Below are 11,871 nucleotides of genomic sequence, written 5' to 3' on the forward strand. Positions count from 1 at the left end.
TCCTCTTCTTCATTTACTGCATTTTAGAAGGAAAATAAATTTAAGGTTCTAATTATTTTGAGAGGTCTGTAAATCTATTTGTTATGGTCCTATTGAATGCATAAAGTTGCATAGAAAGTATAAGAATCACATTAGCACTTTAGAGAGTTTGATATGAAAGTTAATAATTACTTATTGGGCTATCTCGTGCTGGAGTCATTGTTATGCCTGCACATTGTGACCATTTACAGATATATAAGGTTATCTTTAAAATCCCCATCGTTCTCTAATATAGACTTGGGAATAGGCTATGACTTCAACTCGTTAACACACACGCCGTCGGTATTATTGATAAAAAAAAAAATAGATCTTATAATGAATTTTCGCTATATAAAAAATGTGCAAGAAACACCTAAATCTTTATATTTTTCAAATTTGGAGCAAATCGCCCCTAATCCTCAATTTTGACCAAATAATTTTTAAAAATTCCAAAATGCCCCTATGACGTAAGCAAGGAAAAAAAAAACCTCTCTCGTTTCTCTCCCCCCTCTCAAAAAACAAGTGGGTAAATCCATTTTCGCGTAGTTTATATATATATGTCATACTTTTCTATTAGACTTGTATTCATAATTTATTTCATCTCCAAACTCCACATAATCTTATAGATTTTTATGTTTGGGTCACCGGGACGGTTGTCACTATACTTTCATTGTCTCCAGCGATAATAGAAATCTTTACAGAAATCATCTTTCCTTTTACTTCACTAACCAAACCATCACCAGGACCCAATCCAAAACCCAGTTGAGATCATCTTTCCTTGACTTTATTTTTAGAAAAAAAAAAATTCACTCAGTTGCAATAGTTTTTCTTGAAGGCATCTAAGCTCAAACAATTTCACTGGGGAGATGCAGACCTGACCACCTTGAAGGATTTGTAAATGTCCAAAGTATTTCGTTTTTGTTTTTTACAAATACTTATTTATTTCCTAGTTTTAAAATCAATTGTTTAAATTATTCTTTTACACATTGCAATAGGATTAGTGACAACAGCTTCATAGGAAAGATGCTCAATTTCATCCAAAACTGAACAAATCTAAAAAACTTGAGACTTTTACCTGTTTTAGTATTTCAATTTTTAATTTCTTTGGAAGTTGTTCTCTGGATGGGCCAATTCCTTCTGGAATTTTTCTCTTGGAAAAACTATCTGTAGATAAAGAAATGGAAGACTGGTGGGAAATAGAAGTGAAAGAGGGAGAATTGTATATATATATATATAGTTATATTATCTATTTTTATGTATTTATTATATCACAAGGGTACTTTAGTAATTGTCTGACCCAATCCAAAACCCAGTTGAGATCATCTTTCCCTTGACTTCATTTTTAGCAGAAATTTTTTTTCACCGACAAACCCATGAGCAATAACTCAGTTGCGATAGTTTTTCTTGAAGGCATCTAAGCTCAAACAATTTCCCTGGGGAGCTGCAGACCTGGCCACCTTGAAGGACTGTAAATGTCCAAAGTATTTAGTTTTTGTTTTTTCCAAATACTTATTTATTTCCTAGTTTTAAAATCAATTGTTTAAATTATTCTTTTACACATTGCAATAGGATTAGTGACAACAGCTTCATAGGAAAGATGCTCAATTTCATCCGAAACTGAACAAATCTCCAAAAATTGAGACTTCCACCGGTTTTAGTATTTCAATTTTTAATTTCTTTGGAAGTTGTTCTCTGGATGGGTCAATTCCTTCTAGAATTTTTTTCTTGGAAAAACTATCTGTAGATAAAGAAATGGAAGAGGGGTGGGAAATAGGAGTGAAAGGGAGAGAATTGTACATTTGTTATATATATATATATATATATATATATATATATATATATATATATATTATATCTATGTTTGTGTGGGATCCACAATGGTTTAAGTCATTCATGATGACACCCTTGGCTTGAAGAGGAAGATCACAACTAAGGCTTATAGTGGAAGTTTCGTAGGGCTTACAATGGAAGCTTCATTTTGAACCTTATTAAGGAAGCCTCATTTTGAGCCTATAAATAGGCATATATTTATTGATTTGAAAACCATTACAGAAAGCATATAAATGAATTTCTCTTGATTTCCTTTCTCTTGTTTTCTTTGTCTCTCTTAATCCTACTATATATATTTACATATATTTATTATACGTTATCAGCACGAGCTCTATCCATATCAAATTTGAAGAAGAAGCTCTCTCTCCCTCTTTCTATCTCCACTATATATCTCTTTTGTAATATTAGTTTTGATAGATTTTTGGGTTTGTTTGCTTTATCGAAGAAAATTGTATTTCTGACTTCAAAGGTTAAGAAAATTTTAATTATTGATTATTGTTCATCAAATAAATTTGTTCACTTAAATAATATGTGTGCTCACACTATGGTCGGTTCTACCACTTTTATTATTTAATGATCTACTAATTATGGTCAGTTTTACCACCTTTATTATATAATGATTTATGACCAGTTTTACCGCCTTTATTATTTAATGATTTATGGCTGATTTTATTACCTTTATTGTTTAATAATTTATTCACTATGGCTGATTTTACCGCCTTTGTTGTTTAATTATACTAATACTTCATATTATGTTATATAAAGCAAAGGCCATGATTTTCCTTCGTTATCATATTAGTGAGGAACTAAAAACTGAATACCTCACTGAAAGAGATCCACTGAGTTTGTGAAAAAATTTGAAAGAAAGATATGATCATCAGCTTTCCTTCCAAAAGCTCGGGTTGATTAGCAGCAACTGCGGTTGCAAGATTTTAAAACTGTGGCTGAATACAACTTTACCCTATTTAAAATCAGCTCTACACTGAAATTGTGTGGTGATAACATCACTGATGAATTTTTGTTAGAAAAAACATTCACGCCTCGAATGTACTCTTACAATAACAATATCGAGAGCGTAGATTTGAAAAATATTCAGAGCTGATATCATGTTTGCTTGTGGCAGAGCAAAATAACGAGCTTTTGTTAAGAAACCACCAGTCCCGTCCAACTGGATCGACACCGATCCCTGAAACATATGTTGCCTCATCACGTGGACGTGGACATGATAATAGACATAATTGTGGTGGTAGAAATTGCTACAATAATGAATATGGTTGTGGTAAAAATCACTCTTATTACCGTGAAGGATATTAATCCTTAAATTTTCGAAATCAGAGATCCACACCATATCCCTAAAGGATATCGAGATTATAATGAAATGAAACAAGTAACAAGGAAGGATGTGGCTCAACCTTCCATGGCATATAATAATACTTGTTATCGAATGACAGGGCATTGACAAAGCATTTGTCGCACACCTAAGCATCTGGCTGAACTTTACCAAGCCTCAATTAAAGAAAAGGGAAAACAAAAAGAAATGAATTTCATTGATCATGATGAGCCAGTTGACATCACAAATCTAGATGTATCAGATTTTTTTTTGAGGACCATGATGGAAAGATAAAACCAGCTGATTGGTGATGGAAATGTCCACATCATTTAATCCTATTTTTTATTTCATATTCTTTCTACTATGTTATCTTTAACATATTTTTATTTTCCTTGTATTAAAGTTTCTTTTGTTATAATTGTTTTTCTAAATTTGCATGAATAGGAATGGATCTAACTGGTTTCATAATAAATGGTGAAGATATATGTCTTGCTGATAGTGGAACGACACATACAATCTTTCGAGATCAAAAATATTTTTCTTACCTAATTTTGACAGATGCTAGTGTCAGTACAATATCAGGTCCCACCGACTTGATTGAAGGCTCTGGACGAACCAACATTATTTTACCACGTGGAACAAGATTACAAATCAATGATGCATTATATTCTACAAGATCTTGGAGAAATCTGTTGAGTTTTAAAGACTTGCGTCGTATTGGGTATCATATTGAGACCGCAAATGAAAGAAATGTAGAATATATCTACATTACTTCCATTACCTCATGCAAGATGCTATTCGTGCAGTCGTGGATCAAGGTATGCAATGAGCGGAAGTCATGATAAAGGGTCCCGGTCTCGGAAGAGATGCAGCATTATGAGCTATTCGTAAAAGTGGTGCTGATATTAGAAAAACTTTATGTTTTCTCTTCTGGGTTATACTATACAACCATTAGGACAATTGAGTTAAATGCTGTGATATATAAAAAATCTTGTGACCAAAAAATTTTTTGTAACGACCCGAATCCTCATGGATCCGGATCATTAAACGGGTCCTTACCCGACCCAAAATCATCCGAGGGTAAAATGGTCTTTTCACATTAAATTTAAATATCAAAGCCCGAAAAGGGCAAAATGGTAATTTATCACAATTCAATAAATTGAGACTCAAGGGTACAACGGTCATTAACTTGTATCACATAGTAAATAAAATAAGGTTCGGGGCAATATAGTCCTTTCGGGGGTTAAAATATAATTATGGCATTTTATTGGGTCATAAAATAATTACGTGCAACTTCAAATGGATGCCAAAGTGTAATTTGAAGGAGTCATACGTCGACTGGTTTGGGTCATTCACGTTCAAAATGCATACTGTCAGGATACCGGTCGACGTATGGGATGCTACACGTCGACTGGTTTGGGTTATCCAGACTCGGTTGCCACTGTCCAAAGAAAAACCAATGCTCAACCACCCACGCCATTACATTTACGTACATCAATTAAGATATACTTCAACATCAAATTGTAATAATAACCACCACGTTGATAACGTAATTTACAATACGTTACTTAGAATACACAAACTGATTTTGAGTGAGTAAAACTTAATCACATTATCCAATGTCCATTTACATGATTAGTCCACATATTTTACATGTTGCCAAAAAAAATACAACACACTTCGTGTCATGTACTTTACAAGGTAGTTTCAAGTTCTACAAAATACATTCAAAAATGCTTTCACATTCCCTTAGCCCTGTGGTGGATTATTATCCGCCAAATCCTTGCCGTGACCTGAAAAATATTAATTACGTAAGGTGAGCAAATTGCTCAATATGTGACACTTAAGACACGTCTCTTGTGTCCCCGTGAATCTAACCAAAGAATAGGACAATAGGGATGGGGATCATACATTGTCGGAATAACATAACGTAACAACAAGTCTCAATAGAATGCTATGGGATGCAATGCATGCCGATGTCGCTCCCCATTTTCAAACCATCACTTCCAAACAGTTAATGTAACCCCTTTTGGTGACTCTGCAGCGCCTAGAGAAGGATTGGCTACTGTCCCTGACCTTTGGTGACTCCGCAGCGTCATTATGAGGCCCAGATAGCTCAACCACGCTAGGGCAATCTCTCTAATTCACTCTAGATTACATTAACCTACCGGCTCGTTGGTGACTCCGCAGCGACCGGGTTTTATCAAAACACTTTCATCAATACATTCTTTCCCAAAACTTCCCATTTTCATTTCAAAATCAATTCTTCCCATTTCATGCCCAATGTAAATGCATAGATGCATTTATGTCATGCCAATGTTCATCATCTCATAATTAGCTCAAATTTAATCAGCTAACACTATTCATAAGAACTTTTAAAGAAGCTACAACATGCTTTTACACAATAGAAACAGCATAATGGAATTATAAATTCAACACTTAGGCATGTCCTTCATACATCATTTATAGTATATTAGCAACACAATGAACACATAACTCAACATATAACATGCTTCTATATATAATCAAGTTAACACATATTCATTCAAATTCACATATTCTCAATTAAGTAATGTTAAACTAAAATCAAAGCAATTAAGCATGCTAAGGCACAATTCAAGTAGATTAATTCACTAAAGCACAAGAATTTCGTGGATTAAGAGCCCCTACCTCAAATTGACACAAAACCCTTGAAATGGGTCAAGGAATTTGAAAATCAAGGAGGGCACTAAATCTGAAATTGCTCGTATGAATGCGTAGAGCTCGTCGTGCTCTTCGTTTTGCCTCAAACGGCTCTCAATTTCTCCAAGTATTAAGTGAGTTATCTTGTTTCTAAGATTGGAAACCAAAATGAAAAAGAAAAATAAGGAGCAAGAGGGAGAGAGAGAGACGCACGGGAAAGAGAGAAGTAAGAGACCAAAAATATGGTCTCTAACTCAAATTTGGGATGGTGGTGGGTCCCACCACTATTTCTTTTCTTTTTCCTTTTTCTTTTTGCTTCAATTTTACACCACATACACACACGAGTGCATCACATGCAAAAACTACTCAATCCACATAATTTAAAATGTACACAATACAAATGGACCCAACCACAATCCCGTACACATAACGTGAAAAGACGAAAATGCCCTTGCGGCGACAAAATTCCGGAAAAATTAAAAATGGTGAAAATCGGAAACGTTACATTTTTATACTTTGGCATGATCGACTTGGTCACCCGAGGAGTACAATGATGCGTCGAATTATTGAAAATTCACATGGACACCCACTAAAGGATCAAAAAGTTATCTTACCAAATAATCATCTATGTACTGCCTACTCCCAAGGTAAGTTGATTATTAGACCATCCCCTTCAAAGGTCATTGTTGAATCTCCCCCATTTTTACAACGCATTCACGGGGATATATGTGGGCCAATTCATCCACCATGTGGACCATTTCGCTATTTTATGGTCTTAATTGATGCCTCAACATGATGGTCACATGTTTGTTTGCTTTCTACCCGTGATGTTGCATTTGCTAGATTTCTTACTTAAATCATCAAATTACGGGCACACTTTCCTGATTACCCAATTAAGACAATCCGTCTTGATAATGCCGTTTAATTTTCTTCTCAAGTTTTTGATGATTATTGCATGTCAGTTGGAATTATTGTTAAACACCCTATTGCACACATTCATACTCAAAATGGTATGGCCGATTCTTTTATTAAAAGACTTCAGTTAATTGGTCGTCCTTTGCTTATGCGAACAAAATTATCTGTTTCTGCCTAGGGTCATGTCATATTACATGCTGCATCATTAGTTCGTATACGACCAACTGCTTATCATAAGTACTCACCATTGCAACTTGTTTTTGGTTAACAACCAAATATCTCTCATATACGAGTTTTTGGTTGTGTTGTATATGTTCCAATTGCACCACCCCAATGCACTAAAATGGGTCCTCAACGTAGACTTGAAATTTATGTTGGTTTTGATTCTCAATCTATTATTAGATATCTTGAACCCCTGACAGGTGATGTCTTTAAAGCACGATTTGCTAACTGTCATTTTTATGAGGCCGTTTTCCCACTATTAGGGGGAGAAAAGGCACAGCAGCAACGTGATCTTACTTGGAATGCCCTGGAATTGTCTCATTTTGATCCTCGCACGAATCAATGTGAACGAGAAGTTCAGAGGATCATTCACTTGCAAAATGTTGCAAATCAATTACCTGATACATTTACTGATACAAAGAAAGTAATAAAATCACATATACCAGCTGCAAATATTCCAGCACGAATTGCTGTCGCTGAGGGACCTTCTGTTAGTAATGCAGTGAATGCATCTAAAACACGCTTGAAGCGTGGCAGACCAGTCAGTGCAAAAGATATTGTTCATCTTAAGAGGAAATCACAAAGAAAAATTGACGCTCCTGAAGAGGTCACAAAAGGAGCAACAGATATTATTAATCAATATGAGATTATATCCTTTGATAAGGCAGATGCTTTTGATGAGGCCTAGGTACCTAAAAATGATGAAATAATAAATATTGATGAGACAAAGGCAACAGATGATGATATAGCCTTTGATGAGACACATGCCCTTGATGAGGCAAAGGTACGTGAAAATGATGAGATCTCACTAAATTATGAAACGAGATGGAATAAAAATGAAATTGTTGTCGACAACATATTCTCATATGTCGTTACTCTTGATATTGATAACGAGGGTTTAGAACCTCAAAACGTCGAAGAATGTTAACGAAGAAATGATTGACCAAAATGGAAAGAAGCAATATAAGCAGAGTTAAATTCATTAGCTAAACGTAAAGTATTTGGACCTGTAGTCTAGACACCTAAGGGTGTTAATCCTGTTGGGTACAAATGGGTATTTGTACGAAAGCGTAATGAGAAAAATGAAATCGTGAGATACAAAGCCCGACTAGTAGCTCAAAGTTTCTCACAGAGACCTGGTGTTGATTATGAGGAAACATACTCCCCTGTGATCGATGCACCCACATTTAGATTCTTAATACATTTGGTAGTCACAGAAAGATTGCATATGCATCTAATGGACGTGGTTACAACATATTTATATGGATCACTAGATATTGATATTTATATGAAAATTCCAGAAGGATTTAAAATGCCTGAAACAAAACCACGTAATATGTACTCGATAAAATTACAACGATCCTTATATGGATTGAAGCAATCTGGACGAATGTGGTATAATCGCCTTAGCGATTCCTTACTCAAAGAAGGGTATGTGAACAATCATATTTGTCCATGCATTTTTATTAACAAATCAGAATCTGGTTTTGTTATTGTTGCAGTATATGTTGATAATCTGAATCTTGTGGGAACTTTGGACGAGATCGAAAAGACGGTCACTTATTTGAAGAAAGAATTCAAAATAAAAGATCTCGGAAAGACAAAATTCTGCCTTGGGCTGCAGGTTGAACATTTTTCGAGCGGCATTCTCATCCATCAATCAACATATACAGAAAAGATCCTGAAACGTTTTTATATGGATAAAGCCTATCCATTGAGCTCTCCAATGGTTGTCTGATCACTTGACATCAAGAAAGATCCTTTCCGTCTTCAAGAGGATGATGAAGAACTCCTTGATCCTGAAGTGCCCTATCTTAGTGCGATTGGTGCTCTTTTGTATCTTGCAAATTGCACAAGACCTGACATAATTTTTCCAGTGAATTTATTAGCAAGGTACAGTTCTGCACCAACCCACAAACATTGGAATGGAGTCAAACATATATTGCGATATCTTCGTGGTACAATTGATATGGGATTGTTTTATTCAAAAGCACCAAATTCTCAATTAATTGGATTTGCAGATGCCACCTATCTCTCTGACCCACATAAAGCCTATTCACAAACAGGATATGTGTTTACCTGTGGCGGCACTACTATATTATGGCGATTTATGAAACAGACAATGATTGCAACTTCTTCAAATCATTCTGAGATACTCGCAATTCATGAGGCAAACAAGGAATGCATTTGGTTGAGATCAATGATCCAATATGTTCGAACAACATGTGGTCTCTCATCAATAAAAGATAACCCAACAGTATTATATGAAGATAATGCGCCATGTATTGCACAGATGAAAAAAGGGCATATTAAAAATGACATGACCAAGCACATCTCACCAAAATTCTTTTTTGCACATGAACTCCAGAAAAAGGGTGATATTGATATTCAGAAGATACGTTCACGTGAAAATCTAGCATATTTATTCACTAAAACGTTTCCAACTACAATATTCAAGAAACTAGTTCACAACATTGGAATGCGTCAACTGAAGGATCTTCAGGGATGAACTAATGCAACAATAAGGGGGAGCAATTGATCGAAGAGGTATTGGCATACTGTACTCTTTTTCCTTCGTCTATGTTTTGTCCCACTGGTTTCTTGACAAGATCTTAATGATGCAGTTTTAATCTATGCAATACCATTTTCAGATACATAAGAATACTGTACTCTTTTTCCTTCGCTAGGGTTTTGTTCCACTGGGTTTTCCTTAGCAAGGTTTTAACGAGGCATATTCTTAGTATAGTATTGTGGATCCCAAGGGGGAGTGTTATATATATATATACGTTTGTGTGGGATCCACAATGGTTTAAGTCATCTATGATGACACTTTTTGTAATACACCTAATTTTAAAAAGGATATTCCTGGTATTTAATGGTATTTAATTTATTATTTAAGTGCATTTTATTTGATTATGTGTCATTATTTTTTTATTAGGTGCTTAATTGTTTTCTTTTGTGGTGATTTAATTTATTTAAATGATATTTATTTTTAGTTATTTGATTGGAATTACTTGTTAGTGTTTTAATTATTTAATTGGCATTAATGGTTTAAGTGTAATTTGTTTAGTTATTTGATTGGAATTACTTGTTAGTGTTTTAATTATTTAATTGGCATTAATGGTTTAAGTGTAATTGGTTTAATTATTCTATGTGTGTCTTATTTTATGTGTGTCTTATTTGGTTTAATTGGGTTTACTAATTATTATTTTGTTCAATTAGATTATTTGTTAAGTATTTAATGGTGAATAGGGTAATTAGGTAAATACATCTAACTAGGGTTTTAATTACAGTATAAATTAGGGTTTTATATTATAGCCGTCGTAGGTTTCTACGTTAATTGGATGGGCCGGTTAGGATTGTGAGTTGGACTTAAATAAACCTAGGGTTTAGGAAAACTCTATAAGTATAAGGTAGACGTCTGCGTAGGGTTTTTTTTAAACAAAGCACACGTTTTGTGGAAGTGGAGAAGGAAAAACGCAGTTTTTCACATTCTGCCAAGGTTTGATCAAAGCGCCGATCCCGCTTCGTCCGTGGTCCAATCGAGTTGAATTTTGGAGGAAAGGTTCACGACTCAGTGATGCACAATCTGAACGGTGGAGATCAGAGTTTGACCTCGGGAACAGTGATTCGTACTCGTGAACAGTAACTGGGTCGCACAGGTTTTTTTCCATTCTGCCCAGATTTCATCAAACATCCGATCCCGCTTCGTCCGCGGTCTGATCGACCTGAATTTTGGAGGAGAGGTTCACGACTCAGTGACGCACAATCTGAACGGTGGAGATCAGAGTTTGACCTCAGGAACAGTTATTCGTACTCGTGAACAGTAACTGGGTCGCACAGGTTTTTTTTTCCATTCTGCCCAGATTTCATCAAACATCCGATCCGGCGTCGTCCGTGGTCCGATCGAGCTGAAATTTGGAGGATAGGTTCATGACTCAGTGTCGCACAATCTGAACTGTGGAGATCAGATTTTGAGTTCGAGAATAGTGTTTCGTACCCATGAACAGTAACCGGGTTTTGGAACTCGCCGGGATTTTTTAAGAAGACGACGTTGAAACTTTGAACAAAAGTTTCTGAGGCAAGATTCTATCCTTACTCTTTCCCTTAGGCTTCATACTCTTTGCACTCTTAAATGATTCCAGGATTAATGAAGATTAAACCAAACTAAAATGATATCTGTTTTGCTATGAAACTGGTAGTTACAGTAGTGTTGTATGCTTGTTCAACCTAGACTAAGCATGTTTGTGGATGCATTGTGGTTTTGTGGTTCACGTTTTTCCTTACCACTGCTAGTATAAATTATTGGAAGGATGGGTCTAGATGATAGCTATCTTAACTTCTGTAATAGCAACTGTTGGAACTTAAATACTAGGAAGATTTGAGTTTAACACTAGATCGGTTTTGTGGAACACTATAATTTGAGCATGTCTACATACATACTGTGAATATTGTTTTGATGCTTACATTATCACAGTTAGTATCAACTGTGGAGGTTAGGATTTTATGATACATACCCTACATATCTGTATGTCATTTGTAAGGTGTTAAATGGAAGTTTTAATTAATTCTGTCTTTATATCAGACTAAAGGGAACAACTTAAATTGGGCATGTATATGTTGTTGTTGTGACCCTGTTTATCAATGCTTATTTTATCACTGCTAACATTGAATGTTGGATGTTGGAATTTAGTTGATATATACTTGATTTATTGGTATTATTGACTACTGGAGGATTGGAAAGTAGGCACCGGTATGTGACGGTGGCATACTAAGGATGGGTTTGGTTTTTAAAACAATACCATTACCTACCTACTTGGAATAAGGATGGGATTAACTAAAAGTTAAGTCCCGTGGATTTGTATTGTCATGAC

The sequence above is a fragment of the Cornus florida genome, unplaced genomic scaffold (genome assembly GCF_030987335.1).
Source record: "Cornus florida cultivar Cherokee Brave unplaced genomic scaffold, ASM3098733v1 CherokeeBrave_3.0.0_Hap2_Chr11, whole genome shotgun sequence".
Classification (NCBI taxonomy): Eukaryota; Viridiplantae; Streptophyta; class Magnoliopsida; order Cornales; family Cornaceae; genus Cornus; species Cornus florida.